At 35.5% G+C, this 8,854-nt stretch overlaps 1 pseudogene; it reads right to left on the reverse strand.

Moving 5' to 3' along the window:
• Positions 1-7,409: 7,409 nt before the first annotated feature.
• LOC138398237 (cell division control protein 42 homolog) lies at positions 7,410-8,119 on the reverse strand (annotated as a pseudogene).
• Positions 8,120-8,854: the final 735 nt, after the last annotated feature.

Genomic DNA, 8,854 nt, shown 5'->3' on the forward strand with positions numbered 1-8,854 from the left:
GGTGTATAGAAATGATACTGATTTTTGTACATTGATTTTATATTCTGAAAGTTTTCAAATTTATATTTATCAAATCTAAGATTTTTTGGAGGAGTCTTTAGCATTCCTAGGTATAAGATCATATCATCAGCAGAGATAATTTGACTTCATCTTTTCCAATTCTGATGATTTTTATTTCTTTCTCTTGCCTGATTGATCTGCCTAGGACTTCCATTACTATGTTGAATAGTAGTGGTGAAAGTGACTATTCTTGTCTTGTTGCAATTCTTAGGGAGGTTGCTTTTACCATTTCTCAGTGTATTAAATCTTGGCTCTGGGTTTATCTTATACGGACTTTGTTATTTTGAAATATGTTATCTGTATGACTAGTTTGTTGAGGGTTTTTATCATGAAAAGATACTGAATTTTATCAAATGCTTTCTCTGCATCCATTGAGATGATCATATGGTTTTAATTTTTAATTCTGTTTATGTGATGAATCACATGTATTGATTTATATATGCTGAACCATCCTTGCATCCCTGGAATAAAACCAAATTGATCATAGTATATTATCTTTTTGATGTGCTATTGGATTTGGTTTGCTAGTATTTTGATAAGGATTTCAGTCTTTAGTTTTCTTTGTTGTTGTTGTGTCCATGTCTGACTTTAGTGTCAGAGTGATACTGGCTTCACAGAATGGGTTAGAAAGAATTTCTTCCTATCAAAATACTAATGTTATTCTTCACAGAATTAGATAAAAACAATCCTAAAATTCCTATGGGATCAAAAATGATCCTGGATAGCCAAAGAAATTCTAAGCAAGAAGAACAAAGCTGGAGGTATCACACTACTTGTCTTCAAATGATACTACACAAACCTACAGTAACCAAAACAGTATGGTACTGGTATACTATGGTATAACACATAGTTCGATGGAACAGAATAGAGAAAACAGAAATAAAGACACATATCTACATCCAACTGATCTTTGACAGTCAACAAAAACAAACACTGGGGAATGGATGCTCTTTTCAATAAATGGTGCTGGGAAAATTGGATTGCCATATGCATAAAAATGAAACTAGGCCCTTATCTCACATCCTATCCAAAAATCAACTTAAGATTGATCAAAGATTTAAATATAAGATCCAAAAAAATAAAAATACTAAAAGAAAACCTAGGGAAAACTCTTCTGGACATTGGTCTAGGCAAAAAATTCATGACTAAGACCTCAAAAGCAAATCCATCAACAACAACAACATAGACCAATGGGACTTAATTAAACTAAAAAGCTTCTGCACAGCAGAAGAAATAATCAACAGAGTAAACAGATAACCTGCAGAGGGGAGAAAATTCTTGCAAACAACATATCCAACAGGGGACTAAGATCCAGAATTTACAACAAACTCAAACAGCACAACAAAATAACCCCATTAAAGAGTGGGCAAAGGATATGAATATACATTTTTCAAAAGAAGGCATACAAATGACCAAAAAGTGTATGAAAAAATGCTCAGCATCACTAAATATCAGAGAAATGCAAATTAAAACCACAATGAGGTTTTACTTTACAGCAGACAGGATGGTTATTATGAAAAAGTCAAGAGATGTTGAAGAGGATGTATAGAAAAGGGAACACTTATACACTGTCAGTGGACATGTAAATTACTACAACTTCTGTGGAAAACAGCATGGAGAGTTCTCCTCAAACTACCATTTGATCCAGCAATCTCTCTGCTGAGTATTTACCAGAAAGAAAAGAAATCATTATATCAAAAAGATATCTGCACTCATATGCTTATCAGAGAGCTCCACAATAGCAAAATTTCAAATCAACCTAAGTGCCCATTAACAGATGAATGGATAAAGAAAATGTGGTATGTAAATATGTACACAATGGAATACTATTCAGCCATAAAAAAGAATTATATAATGTCTTTTGCAGGAACATGAGTGGGACTGGAGGCCATTATCTTAAGTGAAACAACTCAGAAACAAAAAGTCAAATACCGTATGTTCTCATTTATAAGTGGAAGCTAAATAATGTGTACATATGGACATAGAGTGCAGAATAATAGACGGTGGAAATTCAGAAGGGTAGGAGCATGAAAGAAGGGTGAGGGATGATAAATTACTTAATGGATACAATGTACATTATTCGAGTGATAGTTACACTAGCAGTCCAGACCGCACCACTATGTAATATATCCATGTAACAAAACTGCACTTGTACTCCTTAAATTTATATAAGTAAAACAAGTAAAATACTAAATGTTGGGAGGATGTGGGAACACCTAAAACTTTCACATGTTCCCAGTAGTAGTGTTGATCAAGCACTTTGGAAAATGGCTTGTTTCTTACATAATAAAATATACAGATACCTCGTCACCCAACAATTCCCTGATATTTAATTTAAAAAAAATTAAAAATTATGTCCACACATAGACTTGTTAAAAAATGTTCATAGTCCATTCATAGTTGTCCAGTACTGTAAAAAAAGTTCAGATTTCCAGAAGAATTTATCAGCAAATAGTGGTATGTTTATACAGTGGAATACTACTCAGCAATGAAGAAGAATGAACTACTCATTCATTCAACACTATGGGTAAATTTCAAAAATAATGTGCTGAGTGAAAGAACCCAAACACACAAAACAGTACAATTTTTTTGTTCTATTTATATGAAATCCTATAATGTATAAAACTAACCCATGGTAATTGATCTCAGAGAGTGGCTAGCTGGCAGGGTGGGAGGGGAAATTGGAGTCAAAAAAGCAGGAGAAAACTTTCTGGACCGATGGAAATCTGGGATGATTGGAGTGATGGTTCCATGGGTGTGCATATTTCCTGTAATTTATTAAACTACACTTAAAATCTGCACATTTCGCTGCATGTAAATTATACTTTAATATACAAGGAGTGTTGGGGGTAAAACAAATCAAAAGAGAAGGATTTAAAACATTTCAAGCTTTGACTCTATTTATCCACATATCCAATCAGCCAGATTTGGTTTAAAAAGACTTACATAAAATAGTTTAAAGAATCAGATTATAATATATACAAATGGATCCTTTCTCTGCTGGTCTTTTCACTGGTCAAATGGTTAGGAATCACAGGCTAGGCTGTAATGAATGCCTTCTAAGATGTGCTCTCTGAGTGTTTTAATGCATTATAAAACTTGCCATACCACTGTAAAAGGATCTCAAATCCACAGAATGCTCTTTTATGGAAAGTTTGCCTTCTGAATAAAAGGAATCTTTCTGGTTTTAGGCACTCTCATTTAGTCACTCTTCCTGTTATTTGTTATACCAGGTCAACATAATTCAATACTGTAAAAGTAAGTATTATAGATTGTATCTTTCTTTCCTGTGATATATATCAAGCGTAGTCATGGTCACTCTCAAGTAGTATTTAAACACTACATATTCATGAATCTATTCAGAGTTCCACATAAAGAGGTTCAGGTAAAAGCTCTGGCCTCTAAGACTTCTTAGTCTTAGAAGTAGGTGTGAATAATAAATATTCAGAGCCACTTATAAATGAAAGTGTGAATATAACACCAATTTCCGCTGACATCAAAATAACACAGCTAAATAGAATTATTCTGAACTTGATTCCGGGAGCTTCCTTGGCCATGCAGGATAGAAGTTGAAGCATTCCCTTGCTTGTTTTTTAGTTGCGAAAAAATCTCTAACTTTTATAAACTCTTCAGATTTCCACATTTTTCTTATATTACAGCTAACATTTACTGAGCACTTATTCTGTGTCAGGCAGAGTTCTAAGCAGTTTATATGTACTTACTTATCTAATTCTAACATCAAATCTTAATAAGAAAGTTTTACTATCTTCATTCTAAAGGTATAGAAAGTGAAGGATAGAGAAAGAAAACAATTTAGAGGAGTATTGAGTAAATCTTAAAATATGTGAATTGTCTAACTGCTCAGGCTGCTGCAACAAAATACCATAGACTGGGTTGCTAAAACCGCAGACATTTATTCTCACAGTTCTGTAAGCTGGGAAGTCAGAAATCAGAGTGCTATCATGGTCATGTTCTGGTGAGGGCCCCTTCCTGGCTTGTAGATTGCTGCCTTCTTCCTGTACCCTCACATGGTGGCAAAAGGGGGGACCCTGTTCTCATACTCTTCTTCTAAGGACACTAATCCTCTTAAACTCATCTAAATTTAATTATCTCCTGTCTTAATTCCTGCGGCTGTAACAAAATAACTGAGGATGGACAATTTATAAACAATAAAAATTTATTTCTCACATTCAGGAGGCTGAGAAGTCCAAGACCAAGGTGCTGACAGATTCAGTGTTTGGTAAGGGCTCACCCTCTGCTTCTAAGACAGCACTTGTTGCTGCATCCTCTGGAAGGCGCAAATGCCGTCTTCTCACATGGTGGAAGAAATGGAAGGGCCAGACAGCTCCCTGAAGTGGTTTTTATAAGTGCGTTAATCCCATTCATGAGGTTAGAACCCTTGTGACTTAATCACTTCCCAAAGGCCTACCCTCTTAATACCACTACAATGGGGATTAAGTTCCATGAATTTTGGAGGGACACAAACATTCTAATCATAGCACCTTCCAAATATTGCCACATGGGAGATTAGCTCTTCAATACATGAATATAGGGGAAACATAAAACATTTAGTTCATGACACAAATCTTGTGGAAAATCACACATCTTTGTATGTATATACATAAGAAAGAGAATTTTATGACACAGTTATTTTGCTCTTAAAGACTAGTAAATGCCTAAATGGTCAGTGTGAGAGTTCCCTTTGCCTCTGTAGACCCCAGTCTAACCCTAGTGTGGGTTTCTCACCTCCACATCGCTACTGAGGTCAGTACGACAGTCACCGCGGAGTGAAAGGGGGAACTTTCATTTTTATCACCACCCCTCTAAAGGAGGCCTTATTTTCATCTTGTAGATTTAATATTTGTTCCCAAAATTTCTGTATCTGGATATTACCTAGGTTAATATGGGTCTGGTAATTGTAAAACTCCACTCTAAAAGTAGCTTTGCGTAAAAAGATACGACTACGATACAGAGATATACAAGCAGGCGTGTAGGAATCTTTATTTTTCAGTATAGTTGACTCTCTGGGGTGAGGGGAGGTTTTTTATGGCTGGACTCTTCTATAAAAGTATTTCCTATGCCATATTCTGTCAGAGCAAATATTTAAACAATCATTTAAAAATAATTTTGAACAATGACATTTTATATATGGTCTGAATATGAGGGTTGAATGAGGTTTATCTTTCTATAAAGTTACATTAATTTGTGTGAATGTGTGTGCAGTATAACCCCCTCCAAATGTTCCTAATATTGCTTTTATTTTTGTGGGGCATTCAGGATTTTTCAAACTGCTGCCATATGCTTACCTTTTCCTTTGATTTGAATCTTAATTACCAGTAGAAAAAAATTGCCACTAACAACTTGACACTTTGAACTGTAGCTTTATGTTACCTTTATTCAGCCAAAAAAAAGAAAAACAGATGTCAGCAAAGTTACATTTGAAATATTTTATCTCATAAACATCACTAAAATGCATGTGTGACAACTTGCATGTGATAGTCACATTTTAGAGGTAATTATTAATATGTTATAAATATTGTATTTGAATATTATATTTTAGTATTCATTCTAAACAAAAAAGAGTCTAAGGTCTTCAGCTCGTTCATATATAGTTTCTTAAGATATAGTATCTCTCCTGTGAGTGATTTGGGTTCTCTCTGTAATGGAGGGACTATAATGAAGTGATTAAGATTTTGGTCTTCCAAGTCAGACTTTTGGGGATCAAACCTTAGTTCACTCCTTTACTATATCAATAAATGGCAAATGATTTACCATCGTTATGCTTCACTTTCTTCACCTGTAAAACAAGGATAAATTATTAATAGATGATCTCATAAGGATTGCTGTGTATTATCCAAATAATAGATAACACCCATTATTTGCTTAGAATATTACCTGGCACATGGTAAACCCACAGACAGTGTTTATTCTAAAAATGATATGAAATTAAGTGAATAATTTGACCTTTGTAACGTATATCACTGTAAGGTTAATTTTAAAAAATGTCAGTAGACAACCAATTATTTTAAAAATCAACACTGTGCTTTACTTAAAAGAAAGAACATTACATTAATAAGCTAGCAGGACTAAAACACTTAGAAAGTTCCATTTTTACCTTTAAATTCATTCTATATTCCATCAAATAGTGATCAAACTTCCCAATTTTTTTCTTGAACTTCCATATCTACTGTTATTTAAAGTATTAAATAGTTCTTGATTTCCCCCTTCTTTACTAGTTTCAACAAATTGCCATCATTCAGAAGTTGTACACTCAAATGGCCCTAAAAGCCAGATAGCTAGAATAATTTTGTAATATAGTCCATGCAAAAAAAAATTTGTATGTTTTTCACATTATAACTTCAAATTTTATTTACAAATGAAACTTATTTGAAAGCTGAATTGAGCTCTTATAGTAACATTGTGTGGCACCTTACTTTTGGGGCCAGCTTCAAGAACATGTGACCTCTACCAACATATAGGATCCCACATTTAGAAAAATGCCACATACGGAAAGCCTTCTGCTGTGACCATCTGGAAATTCCTTATAAGTTTTTTTTTTTTTTGACAGGGAAAAAATTTTTTTAATTATGAACTCAATCCATTTGGTGTATTTCAAAGGTGCATTATTTTCCTTCATTTATCAGTGAAAGAAGTTAGAAATTAACTTTCAAAAAAATCAGCAAATGGCAGACAAATTTCCTTGAAAGTCACAGTCACATATATAGTGCATCCTCTTTTCTAAAGAGGAGGGGCAAGACAGGTTCCACCCACTTTCATGAGCTTCATCAAATACTGGATCTACTCAAGGGTGGAGAGAAAAGGCAACTTTCAAAAAGGAGTGTGTTATTAAATGAGGCATTTACTATACTCCTTCCTAAGAGCACCAGATGGGCAATATGTTTTCTAAACTAGATCTAGGAGGTGGAATGTGGAATCAATCCATCCTCCTCCCCTTAAGGGCTGTCCACTGGTTAATGAATTTAAAAAACGGGACTAAAAAACAAACCCCACACACACTCCCCCTAAAAACAGAGGAAAACAAAACAAAACAAAACACTAAGATGTCCCAGATTACACTCCAGAGTGGAACCAGGGAGCAGCTTCAACAATTCGAATTAGTCTGTTACAGAGTCATCACAAGCATGCCTTGCTTTAAAAAAAAAAAAAAAAAAAAAAAAGTTTTTTTTTTGAAACAACAAAACAAAAACTAGTACTGATCACTTTTCTGACAATACACAATTACTCAAAATGAACTAGTATTGGGAGGGGAAAGGAGGGGCCATACCTATGGGCCTCGTCTCACACTAGGGCATGTGGGTAGGTGCAGAGCATTTGTCATTATTGCAAAAACAAATTTTAATTTTTAATCTTTAGTTTGATTTAAACATTGCTTTTAGTATGATGCCGACACCAGCTGTGCAGAAAGGGCTCTGGAGAGATATTCATAGCAGCACACACCTGCGGCTCTTCTTCAGTTCTGGAAGCTCCAGGGCAGCCAATATTGCTTTGTCAAATACATTCTTTAGGCCTTTCTGCGTGAGTGCAGAACACGCCACGTACTTGACAGCCTTCAGGTCACGGGCCAGCTTTTCAGCAGTCTCTGGAGTAATAGGCTTCTGTTTGTTCTTGGCAAGTTTCTCAATAGTAGAGGGGTCATCTCTGAGAGCAGTTTGGGTCCCGACAAGCAAGAAAGGAGTCTTTGGACAGTGGTGAGTTATCTCAGGCACCCACTTTTCTTTCACATTTTCAAATGAGGACGGAGAGACCACTGAAAAACAGACTAGATATACATCTGCTTGTGGATAACTCAGTGGTCGTAATCTGTCATAATCCTCTTGCCCTGCAGTATCAAAAAGTCCAAGAGTATATGGCTCTCCACCAATCATAACTGACTGCATAGCTGTGAAAAACAATCGGAACATATTTGGATGGAAATTTGTTTGTTGTGTAGGATATCAGGAGACATGTTTTACCAACAGCACCATCACCCACAACAACGCACTTACTTGTCTGCATTGCTGAAATAGTTTTATATCCGCTTTAAATATTTCAAATCTTATGGTGACCTCAGCATCTCCACCAGGGCATTGGCCCCTTATAAGTTTTGAACAGGAAGCCCACACTTTCATTTTGCTGTAGGCCTTGCAAATAATAAAGTTAGTCCTGCATATTTAGTCATTGTCATCCTCCATTTGAATTACTGGAACATTATCTCAGCTTGTACCTGAGCCACTGGGATTTTTGTTCTCAAGTTATCCTTTTCCCAGATATTCAGGCTCTAAACTCCTCTACCTCGCACAGACCTCCCTTCAGAGCCTGGCTGTTCTCTGCAATATTTCTTGCAGTTTCTAATATGAATGCTCTACTCTAATCAAACGGGTTTCAGCCTTATCCCCTATTTAGTGAATCCTAACTCTGTATAACAGCTCATAATGCAGGTTAAGCCTGAAAATGTGATCTTCTTTGTTTTCCACATACCTAGAACCAGCTTCGGCTGGTTAACCCCAGTTCTTGCTTCTGCACAAATCTTCCTTGTTATTCTCATCCTGAAGCATTTATCCTACCTCTGATTTTCTAGATTTATTCTCTACATAATACTAATTAGCATATGTGCTACAAACTATGAATATACATGAGAATCACACAGACCCAATAAATCCAAATCTCAGAGGAAGTTCCCAAGGAACATGTATTTTAAATAAGCACATGTGTGATGCTGCTATAGATGGTTCAGGATCTACGCTAGAAGATACAAACACTACTAGTGTTTACCAGGTGCTTCATGAAGGTTGGC

The sequence above is a fragment of the Eulemur rufifrons genome, chromosome 17 (assembly GCF_041146395.1).
Source record: "Eulemur rufifrons isolate Redbay chromosome 17, OSU_ERuf_1, whole genome shotgun sequence".
NCBI lineage: Eukaryota > Metazoa > Chordata > Mammalia > Primates > Lemuridae > Eulemur > Eulemur rufifrons.